The sequence below is a fragment of the Gambusia affinis genome, linkage group LG21, assembly GCF_019740435.1.
Source record: "Gambusia affinis linkage group LG21, SWU_Gaff_1.0, whole genome shotgun sequence".
In the NCBI taxonomy this organism is placed as follows: Eukaryota; Metazoa; Chordata; class Actinopteri; order Cyprinodontiformes; family Poeciliidae; genus Gambusia; species Gambusia affinis.
Window position 1 is genome coordinate 2,400,146 of NC_057888.1, and position 26,553 is coordinate 2,426,698.

Genomic DNA, 26,553 nt, shown 5'->3' on the forward strand with positions numbered 1-26,553 from the left:
TTGATAGAAAACAACTCAAAAATTTAGTTAGACTTTTGAGACTCAGAAATTTTCTAAAAACTACTTTAAAATTTTCTGAGAATCATCAAAAAATTTCTGAATTTTCTCTCTCAAATTTTCAACTTTTTGAGTTCAGAAATTTCCAAGTCTTTTTCTTGAAAATTTCTGAAATTAATCTCTGAAATTTTCCGAATTTTTTTTATGTGGAAATTTACCCATTTTTCCTTCTGCTGATAACGGACCTAATACACCGTTGTAGTGATACAATATTTAGTTACTGAAATAAAATAAAATCTGAACATTCTCCAGACTGAAAGAAGGATAAACTTTATTTACCTCTGGTTCAAGCCATAAAGGAAGGTTAAATGATCACTTTTTGCAAATATTTAGCTAGAATAATGTTGGTTTCAATTTCCAATCTTGACACCTTTGCTAGATATTGTCCCATTCTCTTTCTGATTTTGTTCAAGAAGAAAAGCTTTAAAAACAAAAAGAAACATTTCACAATATTTCAAGCAACAGCTCCCAAAAACAGGAAGCATAGAGGATTGCACTAAAGCACCATGTTGGACATATTATTATTAACAGCAATGTAAACCAGAACATTTTAAAACCAGGTAAACCATCTTCATATCGGAGTTTAATCAGAAATCAAACTTGGAAGAGAAACCTTGCAGTTGGAATAAGGTTGAAATGTTGGTTGGATAAAGAAACTGGACAGTAAAGAGTCGATAAACTTTGCTTTCCTTACTATACATCATCCAAATGTCTTACTTTTGTCCCACTTCTTTATATTTAGATTGGATAAAATCACATTTTCAGTACCAAGACGGGAAGAAAGCTGAATAGCCGAAGTACAAAAAAAAAAAAGCTCCAGCAGAAACAAGAGCCAGTTTTATATTTAACTAAAGGCAATTGGATATTTTCTAATTCGTTGGCTTTACTATAATTTAACGTGAGCTCTGAGAGTCATAAGCAATTACTGCGTTTTTTAATTTGTAATTTATTTTTTTTTCATCCTCCAGACTCGGAGACAGAACTAATCTGCGCTCAACAGCCAAGGCGGGAAATAATGAAATTAATTATGAGCATTAAAGCAACGCAACTGCCGGAGAAAGGTGGTAAAGTAATTATCCACATTTAAACAGAAACCTGCGCTCTTCACAATATTTCTCACTGCTTGCTTTTATTTTGTTCCAGAGCAAAAATCGGCAGCTGCTGCACAGAAATAGAGCTGAGCTGTATCTCAGGGAAAATCTGTTATTATAAATATTGTTTTTACCATCTAATCTCATTTACGCTCATTAAATAGATCTTAGACACTAAAAAATATTGGATACTCTTAGACTAGCTGGATGACAGAAAAGCCGCAATACATTGCAGCTTATTGTATTGAACTGATGCCAAGTCACATAATTTTTCTCTTTAAAATAATGTTAGATGGTAAAACTAAAACCTTGCTCCTCTTTTAATTTCCACCGAATATTGAATGTATTTGTTTATTTAATGCTTAGATTTGAATCACCCAATCTAATGTGGTCACATTAAATGGCTTTCACTGTTAAATGTCATTGATTCTTCAGAACCTTCCACTCATTTCTTTGCTTTATTGAAACTTTAAAATCTCACATTGAATGTTGTTGTGTTGTCGAAGCCATTCTCTGAATTTATTTGTTTTGAACATCCTCACCATCTGGTAAAACGTCTTGATTTCAACAACTTTGGCAGTAATCAAATATGGAAAACATGGTAAGAAACGTGGAGAATGTTTTAATGTTTGAAATAAAATATAATTGTTTGAGCGATTCCTCCCCTAAAGGGACACAGAAACAGAGTAAATAACAGATTCATACAATCAGTAATTAATATATTTCACTGGGAAGAAGAATTTTGTTCACAATGATTCAGTCCAGGTTGGAGAGAAACTGCAAATAGTGAAAATCCACAAATATTGCCTCTACAAATTGCATACAACTATTTTAATAGTTCAAATACCAAATACACCTTAACATGTATTAATATACACAGGGAGCCATTAGCACTACTGCAGAAGCTAACATCAGTCTTTTTCTACGCTATTGAGGTTTAGCCAAACAGCTCAGCTGCTTTGTAAAACAAAAATAAGGCCTTAAAATATCTTAAATCCATACAAAAAAAGTAAATTAGCCTTAAATACATCAATTGGGGGTCTTAGATTTTGTTGTATCAGGACTAATTAATGTTCATTTCATACAGAACTTTTCTGTCAGACAAGAAGTTTGAAACATCTTCATTGCAATCTGTGACTTGAAGCAATTGAGGCTATCGCTAGCTAGCTGCTAATATTCCATTGCTAGCTAGCTCCTTTGCCTCTATTGTTGGCACAATCCCAGGGAAACAGTTGTTAATCAGCCTGATTATAATGCAATAAACTTCTCCAAACATTTTCTATATTTGTAGTCTTAAATTTCAGCTTAATCAGTTGGCATATTTTCCTTTTTACAGTCCTTTCTGCTTTCCTTCGCTCCTTTTTATAATGCTTCCTTCATTCTGTCCTTCTTTCCTACCTTCGATTTTTAATTCTTCCCTACTTTCTTCATTCCCTTTGTTTTTTCAGTCTATCCTTTTTCCTTTCCTTCCTTTATTTTGTCCTTTCTTTCCTTCCTTTCTGCTTTTCTACTTTGGTTTTTTCTATCCATCTTTCCTTCCTTCTTTTCTCTGTCCCTTCCTTCTTTTTTGTGTTTTTACAATTCTTGTTTCCTTCCTTTCTTCCTTTCTTCCTTCTTTCCTTGCCCTTATTGTGGCCCAAAGCCAGGTTCCCGGTTTTAAATACACGATTGTAATACAATAAACTTCTCCAATCATCCTCTACATTTAGTTTTTTGGGTCTTAAATTACATTTGATGCCATTAAAAATGTTTTTAAAAGTCTTAAATCTGAACCTGCAGTTTGACCCTTCGGAGCCACTGTAGTCACCACTCAGGTTGTTGTAGTAATTTGCTGGATTCTCTGGTGACAGTGATCCACTGGTTACTCTGGGGAGGACAAACCATTTCCTGTAACACCAGCCGCTCCCTGGAGCGCAGCGGCTGGTTGTCATAGGAGACGGAAACACGACTCCGCTCTCGGCGGCCATTGTTCTCATTCCTCACACCGTGCTCCGGTGGGAAACAAACAGTTCTCAGGGATATACTTCCTTCTACAAATGAGCATGGAGTCTCTCACTCCAGCTCAGAGACTTTTTAACCTCCCGTTGTCAAATTACACTCCTCTGATCTCTGCGCATCAACTTCACAGACAAACAGCTAATTTTTCCGGTGCATATTTCACACCTGCCTGACAAGGAGAAGCCTGATGTTGGCTCGTATTTAGAGTCGGTACATCCTCACTTTGCACTTTCTCCCAGTGTCAAACTCTTTCTCTTTCTGCTGGGTTCTGGAGATGCTCAGATTTGGAGAAAAAATGGCCGCCGCGGCGTGGATCAATGGTGGAGAAGGCGCACCATAAAGATGGCGGCAGCCGTCAGCAGTTCAGTTTCTAAATGTTTCCTTTTCTCTCGTCTTCCTGTTTTTCTTTGATTCCATTCTGCATCTTTATTTTTTCAGTCTTTTTCAATCTTTCCTTCCGTCAATCAATCCTTTGACTAAGAACAAATGGTCTATCCTTCCTTCACTCATTTTCTATCCTTCCTTCTTTATGCTTTTCCTTTCTTACTTTTACAATACATAATTATTTCTTTCTGTCTGCCTGTGTTTTAACAATCCTTCCTTCTTTGGCTCCTTTTCCCAATCTTTCCTTCCTTCCTTCCTTCCTTTTAGCCTTTCCTTGACCTACCAGCCCTTTAATGGCGCCGATTCCCATTGTGATACCACAGAATCAGACGAGCAGCTGATAAATAACAAGGAAAGGCTTAGAAAGAGAGCGAGCGTCGCTTCCCATTAACTCCCATGTGTGAATGCGTTCGTGCAGGAAGCGCCTCGGTGTGTGTGGGTGATTGAATTAATTACGTTTTATCACCTTTTAGCTGATTGAAGTCTACTTTACTCCCCTCAGACTGAATGTGTTTGTGTCTTCGCCCACCAAGCCAAATGGATGAAGCTCCTCACCCGCCGCCGCCGTCTCTCTTGTCACACTTGTCTTGCTGCTTTCTCTTTTTTTATTTAGCTTTTTCTTTTTCCGGCGTCCAATTTTTCTTTCTTCTTCTAATTCATCTCCATCAAGACAGAAGCAGAGTGCGGGGCGTGCTGTTTCATTACTCACATAATGATTTGTGGCGACAATTTGAGGTTTTCTATAGCTGCATATGTCTGTCAGGAGAGCGGCGCTCCACCTGCCGTTGTTGCCAGAATTAGATTTCTTTCATTACAGAAACACAACAGGCCTCATGATTACTGCTGCAAATGATGCAGTTTCCCCCAGAAAACCTGCTAAGCCCCGAGTTACGGCATCCAGCACCCTGACAAGTTTCAGTCAAAGAATTTAAAACATTTGATAGTAAATTTAAAAATGTCACTTGATAATTGGAAGAGGTAATTAGCAATACCTAAACAACAACAATAAAGTTTTTTAAAAAGACAAATATAAAAAAATGCTGAAATTATTAAACAGACAATGCTCACCCTGGCAGGGAGGCAAGTAAAGCCTGACAGCCCACCAGGCTGATGAAACACTGTGATGCTGATTTTCTTTAACTCCTTAAACTTCTGGTTTTTTTTCTGAATTATAAATGAGAATTATACAGTTTTTACAATATAGTGCTTGATGAAAGATGCTTATAGTCTATTTTAAACTGATATAAATCACATTTATTTTAAATTGGATAAATAAATCTAGTGGACTAATTTAAAGTCTAAGCAACAGTTTGTAGTGTCATTGCATTGCATATATAGGGATCCTTTCTCCATTCCTTTCTTTCTTTATTAAGTCAATAATTCCCTAATATCGATGAAATAGGGCGTTTTAAGTAAAACTGCACCAATATAAAAGTTTGGGCCAATACCAATAACCAATATTAATATTGTTTTTATGGCTGATGAGTGATATGTATCTTTATTATATATATTTTACCACTGTTTCAACACTTTGAGGAAAGAAGTACCAGAAATAAACAGCGATGAGATGAAAAGAAATGTTGGTTGTTCATTTTTACATCGATACCGATGTTGGGGCCGATATATCGTGCATCGCCAGTTTTAAGTGGAACTAGATCTTTTTTTAAAAATCAATATTGAAGAAGTTTATATATTTTGTAAGTAAGTTTTTTAGTGTATCTTAAGTGTACTGAGGTTTTTATACCAGAATTTAGACCAGAAATGCTTGGTGAGGTTTTGTTTTTGCAGTTAGTGATGTTGTTAGTTGTTATCTTGGTTTCGGTGTTTACACTGTAAAAACACAAAATAGTACCAAGTATTTTTGTTGTATTTTCAAATGCAAAAACCTTCATGCACTTGAAATAAGACAAAATGAACTGAAAAGTTACTTGTCAGCAAAAAACAGGAGCTTGTTTTAAGTTAATAATTACTTAATATCGATTTATAATTTGCCAGTGGAAGCTGTACTTTAAAAAAAAATCAATATTAAGGAATTATTGACTTGAAACAAGTACAGGTGATAATGCAGCTGTGCAGTTTAAAAAGTATTATTCTGTTGGAAGCTAATTAATTCAGAAAGCAATGTAATTACAATTGAGAGACACTCTTTGTCTGGAGATGGACTCTTTTTGTTTTGTTTTCCAGTCTCTGACCTCAACTCATATTTGTCTGGTAAATTCTCTGCTTACACTTATTATGTGCTGCGGGATTAAAGCACATAAAAGCTGCTATTTGCCTAAGTTCAATGTGCCACAACAAACAGGCAAATCCTGCAAGTCGCATGCAAAGAGACAAAATGTTCCCGGGTTGTGCAGCGCGCAGACAGCTTCCAGCAGCACTTTGTAAACAATATGTTCCAGAAACCCTGCAAGTCAAACTTCATCCTGCACACAAACTGACAGGCGCTCCGAGGAACGCTCTCGTTCGGGGCCTGCGGAGCGTCATCCTGAGTTACAGATATGTCGTCTCAGAGGGAGGCTTCCTGCCTCCCCTTCACCCTTCACTACACTCGATGCATCTCTGCGGCGTTTCTCTTCCTCCAGCTTCGCCACCGCCCGGCGTCACATTCCCTTAACGAGGATCCGTTCCCGCTCGTAGATCAATCCGCTACCTGTTTAGCTAATTGTCGGCGAGTAATTCATCCCCCGGTGTGATCCATCAGCGGATCGATCGTATTGATGCGTCTCCGCATCCTGACGCGTGTTTATCACTGCGCGGCGAAGAACGCATGCAGAGGAAGCATGATGGATGTTCTTCATTTGATGAATATGAAACTGAGCAGCGAAGCAAAGCAGAAGTCAGCCTGACTGTAGCTAACAGCATAACCAACACTGCAAAAACTCAATATTACCAAGTATTTTTGGTCCAGATTCTAGCGCATGTTTTTTAGTACACTTGAAATAAGACAAAACTAACTTACAAGTAAGACTGAGTAAATAAGTAAACATTCCTTAATATGGATTTAAAAAGTTTTAGTTTCATTGGTAGATTATTTCACTCATAACAAGGCATTTTTTCCATTTTATAAATGAAAAACATTGCCAGTGGAACTATTAGTTTTTTATCTATATAAAGGAATATTTAACTTAAAACAAGCTCCTATTTCTTCCTGATATGTAACTTGGAGTTTTGTCTAATTTCAAGTGATATTTCCACTCTAAACTAGATCAGAAATTCTTGGTAATATTTTTTTTTTTTTTCAGTATTTCCTCCTGTTTTTGCACTCGGATCTTTTCATTATGCACTCAGGAACTCGTCACCGCTGTGTAAAAGTCAACCGCCCCCCGAGGTTGTACTTCGCGCCGATTATTTGGCCGCATCAGCGTGGCGCTCATATTCACAGCATAGCCAGCTCTCCCAGGTGTTATTATGAAGATGACATTTGCCAAAAGAAGGGCATGCAATCACAATAGATGTTTCTGTTGCCGTAAAAATGATTTGTAGCGACTTTGGAGGACATGATGATCCAGGGAGGGCATGTTACAACTATAACGAAGGAGAATGATGGCATTCGAGTGAGCTGCTTCTCGTGGAAAGCCTTGACTGGCTCGCAAACCCGACTCCCTCTGATGAAGGAGACTGTTGGCCTTCACAAACTGTGTTTCTCCCACAGATAAATGCTGCCATAAATAAGACCACAAAGCCCATCACCTCTGTGTTTAAAGACGTAAACCATCCCACACATGAAACGGTTGATATAATCTTGTTTGGTTGGCTCTGCCCAGGCTGTGGCCGGCTTTGGCCTGGTGAGGAGTTTCTCTGCTGTTAACCAGATGGCCACCAACCTTGTGTTGATCTTAGAGCACTGTGCTGCCAAGACCGAGCCTCTCATAGTGGAGTAGGAAGAGTCGAGATGTTAAACATGCTCTTCACCACAGGCTTCTGGCTTCCTAATGGCAGAGAGGGATTACCTCTGAATCTGCCCGGCCAGAACTGGCACTAGCCAAACCAAAGTTTAACACCAAGGTTTTTTCCTTTTTTCTGCTACTTAAACTTCATTCAATATCCTTTCAGTAAATCTTAAGCATACAGTGAACAACTTAAAGTTTAAAGATTTGTTGGTTCAACACTATTTTTGGTTCATTTGTTTAGGAAGCTACTTGAGGTTAATGTTGCATTCTTCACCCTTTTAGGGCTGAAATGACTAATCGGGTTAATCCTGAAGCGTTGGTTACTCAGATTAATGATTAATCGTCTTTAATTGAGAACAATTAAGCAATAGGTTACAAACTAGAGTATCCAGATTCTAATGTGAATTAAAGTTTACTCAAATTTTAATTGAGTAAACTTTGTTAAACTTGAGTAAAGTTTAGTTACGTTTGAATTTAATTTTACTCAAACTTAAATTCAAAACTTAATTCACAATCTTTTAGTAAATCTTAAGCATACATTGAATATTTTAAAGTTTAAAGATTCATGGGTTCATCAATAATTTAAGTTCATTTGTTAGAAAGCTAATGGGAGACTGAAATGACTGATTGTGATAATTTGATTAATCTGATTAACGATTAAACAGATTAATCTTGATTAATTGATTATTGAATGTAAAATAAATAGCTACTCAACATTGCAGCTTTTAAAATTACATAATTTGGCGTCTTTTTAAGATGCCAGCCAACAAGCTATGAGGGCATTAAGCTAATAGCCATTAAAGCTAACAGATGTACTCTGTACCTTTTACTCAAGCTAACATCTATTTAAACTTATTAGGCTCAGACTTTCTGAACTTTTCAGTCTAACATTTGTCCAGGAAAATATAAGAAACTACTTAAGCTAACAGTGATCAAAGCAAACTGCTATAAAAGCTAAGCTGCCTCTGCTAGCATTTTAAGTAGTATTTTATTCCAGAAAGCTCTTAGCTTGAAATATACTCATAGTTACCTGAGGTAAGATTTCGACAAAAGATTTTTTATATATAAATATATCCTTTAACAGTGGGATATTGATATAGTCACCATGTTTATTTATTGGGTCAGTACAGTTTTTTTTAGAGTGAAATTAGGCAGTTGTTCCAGTTTAGTATTTGAGTCCTTCAATTTGCACAATAAAGAAGAAAGAAAACACCTTAGATATTTGTAAGTAAGTTGTATTTTTGTCCTGTAAAGTTGTGTATATAAAAAAAGAAGCATCCTTCTGTCCTCATATGCAGTCCTGTCACTGAGCAAGTCGGTAAACTGACAAGAAGTAAACAAAAAAAAGTGGCTGAAGTGAATTGCAGCTGTTCTGTCATCTGCCTCTTCAGCTCCTCCACAGCTGTCAAACCATGATTACATCTTCACTCACGTAGACCTCTGTCCACTCGACCATGCAACAACTGTTGTCTCCACAGGAAAAACTCAACTCTTTTACGTAAAAACTTTGGATTTTGCACACCATTATACTTCTTTACTTTTAGTTTTGATCTTTGACCCTAATGTCCTGAGCTTCTCATCCCTAATTTTGAGTATTTCCACATCTGCTGCTTTCAGACCCACTCTAACGATGACCTGCTCCCCCTCTTGCCACGTTTTTCTGATTCCTGAGAGGCTTGTTGTGTCCCTCAGTTGTGGCTATCTATGCTATCTGGTAATTTAAAGTCCATTCTGTTACACAGACTGAATCTTCTATCTCCTACCAGGGCTCTCTACATTTAGACAGCAATGTTTGGAATATTGGGACCTAATTCCTCCTGAGCACGACTGAAATTGGGTAAAGCGAAGGGATGTGAATGAGTAAAACAACCAGACCGCGAGCAGAAAGGACTTGTTTGACATTTAAAGAACAAATCCTGCAATTATGTTAGAAATATTAATAATATTAATGAAATAATCATGCACAAAATAAAAATAAAATGTTATATTACATTAAGAGATTTAATTGGCTTATGCTAACACAATTTAATCTTTAATGCTTGGCTTAATTGTTAATAATTTCATTTTATTGATGGGTATTAAAATAATTACAGTCAATCAACTAAATATATGACTATAAGTAAGATGATAACCCCATGTTTTTTCATGCCCCTTTCATAGTTTTGGCTTTTTAATTCATTTGACTTAAATTGTCTCAGATCTCCAATAATTCCTTTCACACTTTAGTAGGACTGAAACAATTAATCATGATTGATTATTGTAATGATCGTCCACTAATTTAGTAATTGATTCATCGTTAACTGGCACTGAAACATTTTTTATTTGCTGAAAGAACAACACACTGAGAGCAGTAATAAAGTGGAAACTGTACAAAAATATTAACATTTTAATTTAAAATAAAAAAACAATAATATATTCAAACCAGAACGAGTTTTCGTGTCACCTGGTTCAAATACTGTAAAAACAAAACCGCGTTTTGCTATTTGATTATTAGTCACTAAGGCAAAATTTAGTCAATGAATCTACAATGATCAGTTGTTCAATAATAGATTTCTGTATTGCTGCATTTTAGCCAATAAAATGTTTTTCTTATCTGAAGATGGAATCAAATCGGTTATTTGTGTATTTCTAATTTTACATGAAAATGCTTCAATAACTAAATAAAAAATCAGCAGGATGTGCCACTTTTCAAAAGTCTGATTAATTGTCCAATTTTTTTGATTAATCACCTATTCATGGTTCAGTTTTTGCAGATTTTTCTGAAGAAATGTAGGTGTAAATTATTTGCGAAAAAATTCACATAGATTTTTTTGTAGATCATTTCTAAAATATTTGGAACAAAATTGTAGTTTTGGAAGATGAAATACGAAGTTGACACGCGACTGAATGGTGTTTTTCAAAGCAGCCAATCCAGGAGCGCCATTCAGTTTCCTTGTTGCTGATTGGCTGAACCACCAAGAGTGAAGAGATTTTACATTTTAGTTGTAAGTACCCCAAAACTCGATTATCACACTAATAGCTGAAATCCAACCAATAATTTGATGAAACCCAAGGACGTCTACTTTAAAACCAATTTAATCCATTAAAATCTCAAACAACTGTAGGAATTTTTAACGACAAGACATAAAAACTGTTAAGAAGCTCTCCCACCAGTTTAGGTAAACCTTCACAGGAGACATTCGATAGCTCAGGGAGAATAACTGATCCGCCCTACTGATTGTAGAGGCAATAACAAACGCCGTAGTTCCTTTTCTACATTTTCTATTCTGTCTCATCTGCTGCTGCAGACTCCTGAGCTCACAGAAAGGACACAGATAATGTTATTTCAAAGGAGAGAATCGGCTACGGAGAGCGGGGTGGGGGGAGCAGAGAATATGGCTGATGTCTTTTGAACCCTGGGATCAAACGGCTCATCCATGTTAGTGTGTGGAAGTGGGGAGATGCTCGGCCCCGACGCTCCCACCTATTGCTGCAACAAGGCGCCAGGGATGTCGGCTGCATCAAACAGCAGGAACTCTGATGAATTTGAAGCTGTGTGTACTCTCAAGAGCTCAGCAAAACAAACAACATTTGTCGAGTATTTGTTTGGAAATAGAGCACGGTTTATGTTTAGAACATCTCTCTTTTAACTGCAGTTATGTGGTTCTGAGTGCTTTACATATACATCGAAATTAGAGCTGCAACTAACTGTTTTAGCAAACGATTAATCAATTATTTTGACGATTAATCGATTAATCGCGTAAGAAAATTTTACATTTCAGATTCTTTTAACCACTTAAACCTTTTTATTAGAAATACATTAAAATGCTTTGTGCTTTAAAACAAATAATTCCATCTCTTTTTGTACATAATAAAATAAACATGTTATTCCCTAAAATGCACTAACAGAGTTCCTTTAGTAAATCTGAAATGGGTGAAGCTAAAACTGTTTTGCTTGAGGAGTTTTGGATAAAACTTGATTACATCTGAAGTTGTTTTTATTGTAAGTGGGAAATGTTTGTACAGTTTGATTTAATTGCACCTGTGAATATGTTGTTCCTTACAGTAAGTGGCCTTTTTAAAATCTGTTCCATAGTCTAGTTAACAATTAATCCATTACTAAATTAATTGACTTCATTTCAATAATTGATTAATCGTTGCAGATCTAATCTCATTAGTTCAATAACAAGATTAGCATCTAAATTAATCAGTCATATTTGAAATACACATCTGTCTATAATTTATGACTGTATTAAATATTATTTTAAAATGTTTTTAGCCGGGGAAGAACTTTAGAAAACTCGACTGTCGAAATTGACATGTGGATCTAGTTTTTGAATAGCAGCCAATGGCCACAAGGTGGCGATAATTCACCATTTTGTTTGGCTAGCTAAGAATGGGAACACCAAAAATCATTGAAAACTGTATAAAAAAATTATTTTCTTTTTCTCTTTCCTTCCTGCTTTTCCTGTCACACATTTTGTAGAACATTAAATTGATATGTTAATATGATATAATAATATGTTGATAATGGCATGTTAATGCAAATTTGCCGACTAATGAACTTAAATTATGTAAGGAACATCAAACACTGTAAGTCAAAGATGTTTTATGTATCCAAACTAAAACACAACAACCAAAAACAATGAATAAAATTCACATAATAAAAAACACACACAACCACGAGCATAAATATGAGGAATTATGGTGTCTCTATAAGCAAACACACCCTTCGAAAAATCGTCATAATGGAAACTATTTAACTCATTTTAATTTATCATAGGATTAGTTGATTGTTTAGTTCTTTTAATTTGACGGGTTTTAGTAAAAGTAAGTTAACTCTAAAACCTCAAATTGGCTAAATTAAGCCCATAAAATAAACATAAAGAAGCTCTGAGCAGGACTGGAGGTGAATAACCAATATTTATCTCAACCAGATGGACGAACTTTCACTACATTAAACAGGCATTAGCCCAAAGCCATAAAGCCACATCCAGATTTAACACGCTCACATTCACAAATTTTACCTTCTGAGATCTGTATGCATTTAGAATCACGTCATAATGACGCATTTTGAGTTTTTTAAACAAATATCAAGGAGTAAGTATGTTATTGGTGGTCACGTGTTCTTGTATGGTGCAGTGTGACTATTTCTTAGTTTTGGAAACACCTTTTAGAAACATGGAAATGGATATTCTTTGGATTGTTTATGAAGATGCCGATGCCACAGAGACCATTTTAATGTATAATTTCCACTGTTATAGGCCAGTTTGTTTACTTTACCACATTAAATCCCAGTAGAATATATCAAAGTTTGCAGTCCTTAGTGGATTTTTCTGCTTTTATGTAAAAAATAGTGATGATAATGAACAAGCGAGTGTCTTTTCAGTCCATGAGGGGGCTGTGCAACAAGCTGTTAACAGTGCTGGCATTTTTGCAGCTTATTAAATTGAACGTGTCGGCATACAGCTGCTCAACAACACATCTAGCACACAGTTGTGTTTCTGACCATCTGCTCGTTGTTGTTTCTTCTTTTTTTATCTTTGTTTTCCTTCTCCACCAAGTTCACAGGAAGGCTCTCATTCTACAAAATGCTCGTTTTACACTCATCATTTAGTTGTTTTCATATCATCCACTGGTACAGGTACAGTTTCAGAATGTGCAGCAGGTCCAAAGGATGGTAATTTGTAAAAACTGAGGTTGAAAGCATCTTTGTGAGGCAACAACTAAATCCAGTGTTTTATTGTTTCACCTCTTCTCTGTCTCACATAAACAGCATGAGACTTTCTTTGTTTCTGTTTGCTATCGATCGAACGCCTCTGGGTATGAAAGAAAAATGACGACAGGAACCCAGATAGACGTCTTCACACGTCCTTTAAAAACAGATTCACTTCCTTCACAGCTGCTGATGAGCCCGGCGATAGCTGCATTATGAGGCCCGCGCTCTCTGCAAACTCTCAAGGTGGATACGCGAGTGTGTTGGTGTGTGCACAGACCCGGATCTTCTCTTTCATCCCCTGCATCTGTGGCAGGCTGCCACGGGCCCGTATCATCTACCACAATACACCTGTTGGGGCGAATTTGATATCTGAAGATAATGGATTGGAGTTCAAAGAGGAGAATGCGGACAGGAAACTTTTCCAGAGGTCGCATTTCATGAGCAATCTGCGCTGATGCAAGCACACACACGCAACGGAAAAACGCCCCGACACACACATGTGCTTACAAGTTACGAACAAAGACGTACACACCAGCAAGGCTGCACCGTAGTAGCAAGTTTTGCATCAAGTTTTCTTTTTCTTGCAAATCTGACCAAGTAGATGTAAAATCATTTTCCTTTTTCATGTTTAAAATGGCAGTATTTTGTAAAATCAACATTTTTAGCTTTACATCAGCTTATCAAGATATTCCTTCTTCACAAGCCTATCCTTTAATCTCCCTGGCAACCTTTCAGATGTGAAAAACGCCTGGGCGGACCTAGCCCCGCCTTCGAGGTGCAACTCCTCCCCCACTCAGCTCCTTCAGACTAGCCAGCAGCAATCAGCAAACACCTGCTGGAGCTGCACATCAATTGTAGCAGCTAGTTCTCAGTACAACGCTGGTAAAACCATCGTAAAGGGACAATAGAGGAGCCATGTTGTGATGACAACTTAGAGGCGGAGCTTCAGAAAGATGGAACTTTCTTAAAAAGACACAGGCCCGATTTCAAGAAGTTAAATGAAAAAGTACATTTATTTTAAGTCATATTTGACATTTGTAATATTTTAATAACAACTAAAGGTAACAGTCACTTGATTATGCTCTAAAATGACACATAATACTGCCCTTTTAAGAACCAAAACAAGGTTGGGCGAGTCTGTACGTGTCACTCCTTGCTATGCAGCCCATAAATCTGCCAGGTGCAGAAAAGAAAATGCAGGTGCATTAAATTTGTTCTCTGAGGTTATAAACTATATGCACCGGGTCCAAAACAAGCCTGGCATGCAGGCTTGTTTTGCAAACACAACTTGGTGTTTGCTTTTAAATGTAATGCAAAATAAATAATAAAACAAGACGTCGCTCAGAGCACAAAACGTAGAATTAGACTGAATAGATCTGCCCTTATGGATCGGGCACATTGTCTCCGAAACCCAATCTACACCTTTTGTTGTTCAGCTGGTTTTCTAGTTGTATGCTCTGTAAAATGGCTGCTGGAAAAGACAAGTGTCAAGTATTTTGTTCAAAAATTGTGCTAAACATGTTTCGTACGGCCCATAGACCGTACAGCTGACAGATGGAGAAATGTGCGCCGGTGAAAAGAAAAATGGCGGAGAACTTTTTCGAATTTCAGGACCAATACAGATATTGATATTGGATCGGTGCATCTCTAATTTGGGCCATTAAAACAAGTGTTAATCATTAACACACATGAAGCAGTAAACTGTGGCTCTGCCTCACCAGCTGAGAGTCACAAGGATGATTGATAAACTCTGTCGCTACCCAGATGGAAACTGCGGTGTTTCTCCAGATTCACAAACTGTGTTGTAACTCAGGAGCCGCTGATGAATGTGCCGGACTCACTGCGTTAGTTATGTTGTTGGATTCAACAAGTGAAATGTTTAATTTGCAGATTGTTTGAATGCTCTCCCTGTCATCAGACTACAGGATAATCAGTGTTTGAATGCACATGGTGCTGCTTCTAATGTTGGCGTTCTGTCTCTTTAGTCATTTAAAGCGCTGCCATTAGAGCTGGAGCCGCTTTTGGATCGAATCTGACTGACTGTCCTTGGATCCTCTTCAGTTTGGGTCATTTCTCTCGGAGAGCAAATTCATGCACAGATTGAAACCAAAACACTTCTCCAAACAGTTAATTAGCTAAACTGGCACACGCGAACATGCTATACGCGGTTAAAAACCCCCAGCACATTAAAATAAACGGAGAGAGGCGTCATGCTGAGAGCTGCAGAGTATAGAAACCTAATGGATGTGTGGGTCAGATTTATGGCAGCTCATCCTCTGCTCTGCTATAGGATAGAAAAAAGTTAACTGGAGCACGCCAGCTCCAGACGCTATAACTCATTCCCCGTCTCGCTCCATTTTATCCGCCGGAGTACATTGGCGAGTATTTGGCTCATTTTGGTTGGGAGGAGCAATAAAACATAATCAGTGTCTGCCAGCACCAAGGTCGATCTGTTTTCCTTATTCATGGTGATGATCGTTTTGGCCTCCGCTGAAGGTTGATGAGCTGCTTATTTTTAGCCTGGTCTCAGATAATGGATGAGTGTGGGGAAGTTTAATTTTGAGTTAATTGCGGCTCAAAGATCAGATGAATATTTTGTGTTTTTTCCTGATGTTTTAATCCACAGAGTGGACGAAGGTTTGAACAGATCGATGGTGATTTGGGTTGTGGGTGTTCGGGTCAAGACCGTCCAATGAAAGGACGTACGCGGTATATGTAGCTGTTTTATTGTCTGTTACAGTACCAAATTTATTGGGTTTCTCACTCACAAAATACATAAAACAGAGACAAATGACCCATATAAATTTACACAAACCCATAACCCAAGAAAATTTAGTCAATTCAAACAACCAGACAATTAAATGTACCATAGAAAGTAAGAGAGGTTTGTTTCAATATTGAGATATTAAGGGTGAATGAACACCAGCCCTGTTTGGTCCGCTTTAATCCGACTCCAGTCCGTTTGTGTAAAAAGTCCGGTTTGTTTGGTGAGGTGTGAATGTGCAATCAAACTCTAAACATGGACCACAAAAAACACCTGAAAACCTTGGCCTCGGTTCGATTGAAGTGAACTCAAATGCATATATGAACACGAAGCAGACCAGGATCACGGCACTGTGTGCAGGGCATTCTGGGTAAATACAACCAAAACAAATATGCCAGTTTAGCGCTAGCAGAAGAAAAGAGTAGTGGTGTTTTACCAAAGACAAATTCTACAACCGCTAAAATCTGACATCTCTCCAATCTTGTTTTCATTTCTTAAAGACTGAAGTGTCTTCTTCTGTGGCTTTCTTGTTGTTACCTTCAGTGTTTCTTTCCTGTGTTTTTCTGGCTTGTCCCAATCTTCTGCAGCAAATTTTAAACAAGCGTGAACATGCTTTTTCTTCAGCCGTGGAGTCTTGTGCAGTGATTGTGTGTGAATTTATTCCAGTTGATCACATTACCAGTGGGAAAGGACTGATAAGATGAGACAAACGGGTATTTCCACTCTTGGGAACAATCTAAAGGTGCCAAAGTTTGCCTTTATTAAAGATTAGCTCCAGAAATTGGCAGTGAAGAGGATGGAATAAGTTTCTTGTTCTTATTCCTGAATCTGTGTGCATTTATAATTGATAATATTTAAATTTCGGGTAGAATGGCTAACACATTTGAGGCTCCTGGATGTCAGCTAGTAGTTTCTATCTCTGCAGACTGTAGAGAGGCGTTAAAAAAAAATGATTTTGAACCGTGTTTGTTTCTTTTCTGGGTCCCCAGCAGCATTTATAGACCGGTCTCCAATATTTTCTGCTTTTAATTCAGCAGGCTGCCGCAGTTTATTATGAGCAGTATGTATTTTACGAGCCACGCTCGTCATTATCTGCAGTGTTTGGATCTGCTTCACTAATAATCAAATGGATAATAAAGCGCAGCTCCCCAGCAGTTCATTAAAAACCAACAGTATGTTTCCACGCAGCGCTGTGAAGGACTACCGAGGGAGAAGGTTCACATGTCAGATCAGCTCAATTTAAAAAAATAAATTATTATTATTATTATTATTTAATTTTTTTCAAAAATGGCCCGAATGTTAGGAAGTAGGAAAATAATGAATCCTGTCGGGTAGGAAAGCAGAAAAATATGAATTTGTTTAATTTGTAGAGCAGAGGTGTTTCTGTCCTTCTCCTTCTAATAGATTTGTCATCTCAGGGTGCATTTTTCAAACTGGAATAATTTAATAAGTTAATCAAATGAAAATCTGCATCTTCTTATGTGGAATCAGTTTGGGGATTTAAGAGCTCGTTCTCCCACTTCATGCACAGTTTTTACCTTTACTGCAGTGTATTTAGGCTGCAGCAGAAGCCCAGGGGAACCAACTTATTACCTGGAGTTGTATTAGTTGTGTTGGTACTGACAGCTTAAATTAGAGCTGTACTTTCAGCTGCCTCGGTACATTTGTCCACCGGGGCTAAATGGATGCTTCTGTGTTTCAAACTGTGCCTCCAGTGAAGACGTTTATTGTACAAAACTTCTATAAAAACAAAGCAATTACAGAGACGGCAGCTTCTGTTTATGATAAATTCTGAGTTTGTCTTCTGTCGCAATATCAGAAGCGAGACGTGAGCCTCGTGTGCAAAGATTTCATGCTGCTTTTTCTTTGATTTCAACCAAATGTGACCCAAAGAGCTGAAGAAATTTGGATTCTTCACTATATTCCCCAAACTGTGTAAGTTTTCAGTGCCTTGCAAAAGTATTTTTGCTCCCTGGACTCTTTCACATTTGATTTAACCTCAAATCTCAAAGTATTTTTTATTTATTTTTTATGAGATCAGCAAACACACGTTACGAATAACTACGAAATGGAAAGAATATTTCACCTGCAACATTTAGAGCATCTTTGAAGCTCAATTTTCAAGGGTTTATTTTTGGGCTTAACCTTTGGTTGGGGTCCCCCTTTGCAAACCTACAGACAATTCTAGAAAATATGTAAAGAAACATTAACATTTAGAATGTTTTTTATTCAATATTCAATAATTATTACATTTATTTAGCATAACTGCTTCCATAAACCATCAGATTTTAGATTGCCATGAGTTACGAGGCGGAAAATTTTATTATCAGATAATATATTATGACTTTATTACCAGAGAATAGAATCCTTTGTTTTGATTATAAAAATATGTTATATTTTATATTTATCCTATTACATTTTGTTTAATTTCCACAGTTTTTCCAGTAGAATCCTTTGGTCTTTCTTGTCAGAAACGTTTCCATTTTGTCCAGCTTGAAGAGCATCAGAGAATGAGCATCAGAAATGGCATTTAAATAAATTATTTTAACCTATATTTTTAAAAATGACTGATAAAATAAAAAAATTAGGATGAAAAATTTAAGATATATTTTTTCAGCATCTTTCCTTTAACTTTCTGAGGCCCTCACAGCGCCCCCTGGTGTCACCCTAAGGGACTGCGGCCCCCAATTTGAAAACCACTGGTTGAGGCCATTCTTATAAATGAACTTGCTTTGCTCTAAAATATTCCACTGCGTCTCTGGCTGTATGTTTGGGGTCATTGTACTTCGGGAAGGTGAACTTTCACCTCGGGACTCTTCTAGTCTCACACACAGTAGCGTCCAAAGTACCGTTGCCATGACGACAGAGAGCAACATCCTGTATATTTGTGCCGCTATCACAGGTTTTTTTTGGGGTTTTTTTTACTGACAAGTTGAAATCTTTCTAAAATGGAAAAGAGGAAGGATTTATCTTTTATTAATGATGCTTATTGATTATTAAAATTGGTACAAATGACCACAAATATCAGCAACTTTCATAAAATTTGTCTACAAGGATTCTTTTTCAAAGAAATTCCCACTTTTCTATCCAAATACTGCATGTTCAAAAAATATTCAAATATTAAAATTGTTTGTTGCGTTCGAACTCTTTAAACTTATTGATTCTGGTCAGATTGGACTCCACTTTTTAACATTATTTCTCCCATGATTGTCCAGTTTCTCAGCAACTCAGACCAGCTTCCCTGCTTTCACCTAAAACAACATAAAGCAAGTTTATATGTTTGGCTCATTCCATCGTCAAAGCAGTTCAAAGTGCTTCATTTGATGAAACATAAAACACAAACAAGCAAAACGCTGAAGTGCCAACGTACAGGGAAGTGATGACAGTTAAAACCAGACTTCAGTGAATCAGTGTTCCATTTATTATTAATCAAAAGCAACTCAGAACAAATGACAACTTTTTTTTAGTATCTGTAGAAGAAAACTCTTTCTTCCAGAAAATGCTGCTTCTCCATGTTTGGTTCTGGTTCTGGGGATTCAGAGCAGAACGGAACCAGAAATTGATACAACAGCAGCAGATCTTTAATGTTTTGTGGTGCTTTATAAACTCACAGAAGTATTTTAAGGCTATTCTTCCAGTTTAAGTACTTCATACATTCTTTATATATTCTTTTTAATGTCAATGCAGGCATGAGTTTCTCTAGATTTTTTAGAGACATTAGTCCTTTAATCCTGGAAATGTTCTTCAGGTGAAGGAAGGCCGACTTCATAATTGTCTTTATGTGGCCCCAGATGTTAAGGTCGGAGTCCATCACTACACTGCAAAACATAAAATTTTTCCAAGGGTTTTTGTCCGGTTTCTAGTGAAAATATCCTACTACAGTTGAAATTCGACAAAACTAACTTAAAAGTATATTTTTCAGCAAGAAATAAAAACTTGATTTGAGTCAGTAATTCCTTAATATTGATTAATGTCAATGAGATTTCCAGATTATTTAATTTCTAACTTGTGAAATGTTTTGGTTGGCTTTTCACATTATAGCCCCATAAAATACATTAAGGCTGCAATATGTCACTTTGATAAAAATGTTTTTCCACAAACTGTCACTATGTTGTGACAGTTTTGTATGAGCCAAATAATCTGTGAAAAATCAAGCTCCTCTGTTTTCTCCCAATCTAACCAGTCAGAACAAGGAGGCGGGTCTCAGCGCTGTCAATCATGCTCACCCCTCAGTTTTCTCTGGTATACTACAGCTTCTTCATATGACAGCAGATAAATGGTTTTCCTGTAAAGGTGAGTTGTTTCTCCGCCATTGGCTCACTTGGCTTCCCGTTCTGAAAAGTAACTGACAACGCTAAGACCCGCCGCCGTGCTCTGATTGGTTGTTTTTGACTGGCAGCGGTTTCATTTCTTCACAAGGCAATAGCAACTCAGGGTGGAGGTTGAAGGAGATCGATCTTTTCACAGATTATCAGTCTCAGACATAAAAACAGTTCCAACAGACATTTAAAAAACATATTTTATAACATTTGGGTGTTAATATTTTTGTAGTTTGAAATAACTGAAAACATTTTTGTGCTAAAATCTTCTTAACTCCCTCTCCAAGCAGAAGCACACAGAGAGACGCCACACAGCCATAACATCACATCATTGGATAACTCTTTTCCAATAGTATTTAATTCCTCTCTCTGCTGTATTCTGGATCATTGTGGAGGACCATCAGCCCAGGGAGAAAGATTATCTTCACAGATTACAGTGTTTGTCTCATTTTCCCTGCAAATCGATGTCTTAATATCTCCAGTCTGCGTTTAGAGGCTGTAGCAAGCAGCTGTCTCTTTCTGTGAAGGCTCATTGCAGTGTGGAAAGTGTCAGCTAGCGATATTCTGATATAATAGATGAACAACAGCCATGAATGTGGATTCAGACTTAATTCAGTGAGCAGTTTTGGTTTGGGAGGCTACGCCTGGCGAAACATTAAAAACAACAAGAGAAACAATGAGCTCATGTTCTGAGCAGCTTCAGTTGTTACAGCTAGAACCTGGAGATAAGGCTGAAATGTGACATGGACATTCAGAGTCACATAAAGACAGTTACAAAGTTGGCCTTCTATCCCCTGAAGGACATTTCCTGGATTATAGGACTAATGTCACAGCAAGATTTTAACTTTAGTCCTTCCACTGGCTCTCTGTAGCTCAGAGAATAGACTTTAAATTATTTCTGTTAGTTTATAAATCACTTAAACGGTTTAGCACCAAAATACATTAAAGATCTGCTGTTGTATCAAATTTTCAGACTCAACTCAGGTCTTCTGGTTCTGCTCTGCATCCTCACAAGCAGAACCAAACATGCAGAAGCAGCATTCAGCTTCTATGCACCACAAATCTGGAACAAACTTCCAGGAAACTGAAAAACAGACAGTTAGAGTTGCTTTAGAACCATAATAAATAAAACATTGATGGTTTTCACAATTGTTGACTGTGTGATTTATTATGTTTTTATGTTTTCCTAAATAATTTGACTGCATTGTGCAGCCAGCTCAATCATTGTTGAAGATGGTTGTATAGTCATTTCACAATGGAAAATTAAAATAAATCTACACAGTAAACTTCTCACCCAAAGTCTATAATGATAGTTTATGGTCTGGTAAAGCCATGTCAAAATAAAATGAAGGGTTAATGTCGCAAAACACAAAATACTCACCAAATACTTTGGTCTAGTTTCAAGTGCAAGCATTTCAGCACACTTGAAATAAGATGAAACTTTCAGAAAGATATAGTTGTTTTGAGTCAATAATTTGTTAATATTAATGAAAAACCACTAAAAAATGTTCTTATGTGAATTTGTCTGCCAGTGAAACTATAGCTTTTTTTTTATCAATATTAAAAAATTGCTGACTTAAAACAAGCTCCTATTTCTTGTTGGTTCGTTTTTTCTTATTTGAAGTGTACTAAGATATTTGCACTAGAAATTAGACCAAAGATACAAAAGATATTGTTTTTCTTATAGTGAACTTGTGTCTTTATCGTCCTGTAAGTTTCGTCACTTGGTATCTGATCAGATATTACTGGAAATATTAGATTTTTCCTGAGGTTTAGAGGAACTTTTACATGATACTCATAAACATCACCCCTTCCATTGTCTACGTCCCAACAAAGTAACAGGAGGGATGGTGTATTGTTCGAAAAGGTGTGACATTTAAAAAATTTCCACAAACAACATATTGCTGTCTTTTCCTTGTGTTGAAGCAGCAGCAGCGTAAGCCCTGAGGTCAGTCACTTCATCAGCAGTGCAGACAGATGACTTACAGCTCAAACAAAAGGATTTGTTCCAATGCACAATACCGGCGAACGAAGAACAAGTCTCATCGTGTTCCTGCGCTCAAACCCCGAAGCTCCCGCTCCATCTTTCTGACACCTACGACCCGCCTCACAGGTGTCCTCTCTGCTTTATGGTGGCCGGGTTCAGCAGGAAGAAAAACTAATTGTCAGTAACGTGATCCCCTCTTCGTCTCGTGAAGCATATCTTGGCAGGTGTGCGAACGCTAACGCTACTGTCGCCTGCCAGGCAGTCGCTGATTGACGCGCCGTTGTTTCCCAGACCACAACAACGGCAGCAGGGTGCTTGATGCTCTCCGCGCGCTCAAAGGCGCCTTCTGGTAGCCCATAAAGCCCGTCAGGCTCTGAGCCCCGCAGTCATTCAATTAGGAATTTACTGGGCTATTGATTTCACCACGAGGGTTGTGTCTCACATCTTGGAAACAATAAGAAGCCCATAAAAGCCTGTACCAGTCTTTTTACCTAAAGGGGTGATGACTCCGGCTTTACTGTGAAGAGAGGCATGAAAAGAGTGATGTGTAAAACGAAAACACATAAAGTCCTTTTGAATTCAGCCTTTTCACTGATCTTCACAGTCGTTGCTACTTCTTAAAAAAATGTGTTGGCCAGAAGAAAATGTTCCAGTTTATTTTGTTTAGAGTCAGTTATGATCTGGAACAAACTTTCCAAATTTCAGCCGAAACGCCGTTGAAATCTCAAAACAGTTTATGTCCAATTACTATGAAAGTTAAGGAAGGTTGGACAGTATGGCTGAAATATGTACCATGGTATAAGCATTTCATATCACTGAGTATCCATAAATATACAGTTAAATACAGTTTTTGTTTTAAATATCTGGTCTCTCCTGTCTTATCCACAGTTTTTGCTCTAAACCGTTTTTTATATTTATTTTTAAATAGTTGAGTCACTGTGGCAGAACCTTAAACTGCTACTGCACATGTTACTCAACAGGTTGTTGCTAGGTAACCACAGAATGGGTGAGTTGCTAGGTAACCAAAGAGTGACCAAGTTAGGTGGTACCATCTTGTTTAGAGCGGTGAAAGTGTTTTCTTTGCCTACATCTCCCAGAATGCTGTGTGATTCTGGATTGGAGTTTGGTGAAGTTATTCAACTTATTTCGGACGTAATATCTACCGATACTGATCATGTGTCAATCGTGATGTACATATTGTTACTGATTTATTGCACAGCTGTAAGTCTAAGGCAGTAAAACAAACGGACATCACCAGTAGTGTTTCCAAGACCAAAGGGATTTAACGCAGACGTCATTAATAACCAGAAAAAGCACAGCGCAGTCTCAGATTTTTTAAATTTGAGAACATGTAGAACAAATCTTTAGCTTCTGTTATGCTCAAAAGGTTTCTCTAAAGAGGCTGAATTCCAACTTTCATAAAAAATACATAAGCTAGGAGAGTGTAATAGCATAGGACAACTTGTGGCAACGAATCCAGAATAATTGTGTAATCATTTTAAACAAATTTTGTGAATTAGCTTAGAGCCACCACACCACTGACCTAGTGCTATATGCCATTATTGCCGATTGATGCACATTCAACACATACCAATAGTTGTATTGGAAGCACTTAGTTATCAGACTTATAACCAAATCCCAGACAGATACATTTATAAGTATTTTGATTCTCAAAACACATCACAATAAGTGATTGGGTAAAATTGCTAGCCTAAACAAAGTCCACGCATCTGAGAACCAATCACTTCTCAATAACCGAGAGTTCAGACACTTCGTATGACGATAAGCGTAGAACAAGAGGATGGTTTTACCAGGCTAGATTTTCCGAGTCCTTAATATTTATTAATGCAGTAATTTGCAGGTCTTACTTTTGTTGTCATAATTAGTCTTGAGAGTTTATCTGCGCTACACTAATGTAGCCATGCAGCGAGTGTCCCCACATCTGCATGTTGTTGGGCCAAAAAAAGCCAAATCAAATAATGATATGTAGTCAGAAAGCAGCTGTAATCAAACACGCTCTCCTTCATTTGGCTCAGACACAATGGACAGAAAATAAACTGGTACTGCTGCTAATTAGCTTGGGTTCGCTTGGGTAAATATTATTTATTAAGAGATTCTCTTACAGATACAGATCACTAATATAATAACAAAGATCTTGATAAAACAGCACATTTTCAGCAGGAGATGCCTCAGTGGTCTGGCTGTCAACTTCCTACCTAAATCCATCAGTTTTGCTTGCCCTGTTCTCCCCTTCCTGGTTTGGCTTGTTTATCCCATTGAAGACCCAAGAATTCAATTGTTTTAATGTGTTTTCAAAAAGAAACTGTGTCAAACCCCTTTCAGCCAAATTTTCTGCCTAAGTCAAACCTGCTTGAATGAACAAAATAAATCATGTCAGTTCTGATTCAGAAAAGCGACGACAGAATCTTGTACTATCCAGAGTGTTTTGTTTTTTATTTGGTCCACAAGAGGGCACCTAAAAACGACCTAGAAGCATAAAACTAGCATTCACCTCGATTCTGCTGATATACTCTAATGAACTCTAATGAACATATTTACTCATTTATAGAAATTTATAGCTGGAGACAACACTGCATTCAGTCCTACTGATTCTGCCGTTCTCTTTATTGCTGGAATTTCTGTAGAAAATGGGTGCTTATAAATGAAAACCAAAAAAAATATATAAAAGAATCAGTTGCGGTTTAAGATTAATTGGAAGAAAAACTTAAACAACTGGATAAGAACAAGTCAAAATTAACAATAAACAATGCAAAATGATTGATTTTTAACCACAGCTGTACAGCCTTTTGGAAAATACTCCTTAGGTTCTGCATATTTTCCACCACATTTACTGCTGTATTTGTCCTTAGCCAGCAGGATGTCCCTGGAATCCAATTCCCAGAAGCAACAGCAAACTGGCCAAGTTGCCATGACATAAATTTCCTGCAACCGCTCATTTGCATTTACAGCGACCCCATGTGGTGTCCTGAGAGTTTCACTGATAAACTTTTTTTGGGTCCAGGGTAGACGCCGTCCCTCCAGGAGCTCTCAGTTGGTTTTTTTCCCGCAGAGCTCGGAGAAACTCAACTGTTGCTGCAGCTTGCTGAGTTGATTACAGGGCAAATAGAGAGGTCGGGGGTAGTTAGACGGGGGAGTTAAGGGTAGATGCTTAATGAATTCGGTCACAGCGGCGCACAATGAAATCTTTGTCCGTCGGGGGATGAGGCAGGGGACTTGGCAGCGCCCGAACGCATCGCGGCGAGGGTGAAAAATAGAAATCCCAGTGTCCCCTGTTGGCTCTATCTCGTCTCAGCTGCCTTGGTTACACAGTCGGCTGCCAGCCACCTCTTTACCCCCAACTCCTCCATCACTCACAGCAACTCTCCTCTCACCGCCAAACGCCAATCTCTCCAGCACCAACTAAACTCCTCAACATTTCCCCTTCAACTTCTTCACCTCCCAATGTCAAAGTCATGACAGACGCAGAGCTCACTTACCTCCTTGCAGGTTGTAAATAAGTAAATGAAATCCTACCTCTGAAGAGGAAACCCAGAACTACTTCTTCTTCTCCTCTCGTTGCACTTTTTTTCTCCCCAGTCGGGACTCCGATGGCGGCGGTTTCTGTAAGAGAAGTCCGATCGGCTTGCCTCTCTGCAGCGCTCTGGGTGAGCGAAGTGTGAGACAAAGTAATCTTCAGGTGAAAAGGCAGACCCTTCTCCCTCCGCCTCTTCCCTGCGCTCACAGCCAAGTGGACGAGCTCGCTCAGCGGCTCTCCCTCTCTCCTCCTCTTTCCCTCCCTCCCATCCCTGCACCGCGCATCAATGCTCAGCCACAGCGATTGTAGACGAATTAACTCTACAAATCCAACAATTCTTCACTGCATAGGTAGCACTCCCACTCTTCCCTTTAACCGATAGTTTATTAACTTTGTGCTCTGCATTGCAAAAACACTCAATCTTATCAAATCTTCTAATGCAAATATCTTAGCATATTTAATGGGACAAAACTCACTTACAAGCAGTTTTTCAGCAAGACCATTTCAGTCAATAATTCCTTAATTTCAACGAAAAAGGCTAATTCCACTTGCAGATTATTTTACTGATAACATGAGAAAAATACCTAGGAATAAATGAAATAATCTGCCAGTAGAACTAGCAATATATATTTTAGCAATATTAAAGAGTTATTGACTTATAACAAGCTCTTATGTCTTGCTGAAAAGTTTGTTTTATCTTAAGATATTTCTACCAAAGATACCTTGTAGGATTTTCTGTTTTTGCAGTGTACAGCTAAAATATACAAAACCCTTGTCAGAAAGTACTTGCACTGCAAAACCACATAATATTATTGCGTATTTTTGGTCTC

General features: G+C 37.7%; 1 protein-coding gene and 1 long non-coding RNA gene across 3 annotated transcripts in view; one reads left to right on the plus strand and one right to left on the minus strand.

Annotated features, from left to right (window-relative positions):
* LOC122824499 overlaps positions 1-6,414 on the plus strand; it is a 70,203-nt gene extending 63,789 nt beyond the window's left edge. The window contains exons 3-4 of one of the 2 annotated variants that reach the window (XR_006369519.1): positions 1,026-1,118; positions 1,201-6,414. This is a non-coding gene — a long non-coding RNA (uncharacterized LOC122824499). Of the gene's footprint in view, positions 1-1,025 lie in introns of both variants that reach the window. The other variant, XR_006369518.1, reaches the window with a different exon arrangement.
* The window catches only part of LOC122824498 (cadherin-20-like), an 80,906-nt gene extending 54,996 nt beyond the window's left edge, over positions 1-25,910 (minus strand). The window contains exon 1 of the mRNA XM_044105224.1: positions 25,723-25,910. The gene's annotated coding sequence lies outside the window, so the exon portion shown is untranslated. The remainder of the gene's footprint in view (positions 1-25,722) is intronic.
* Positions 25,911-26,553: the final 643 nt, after the last annotated feature.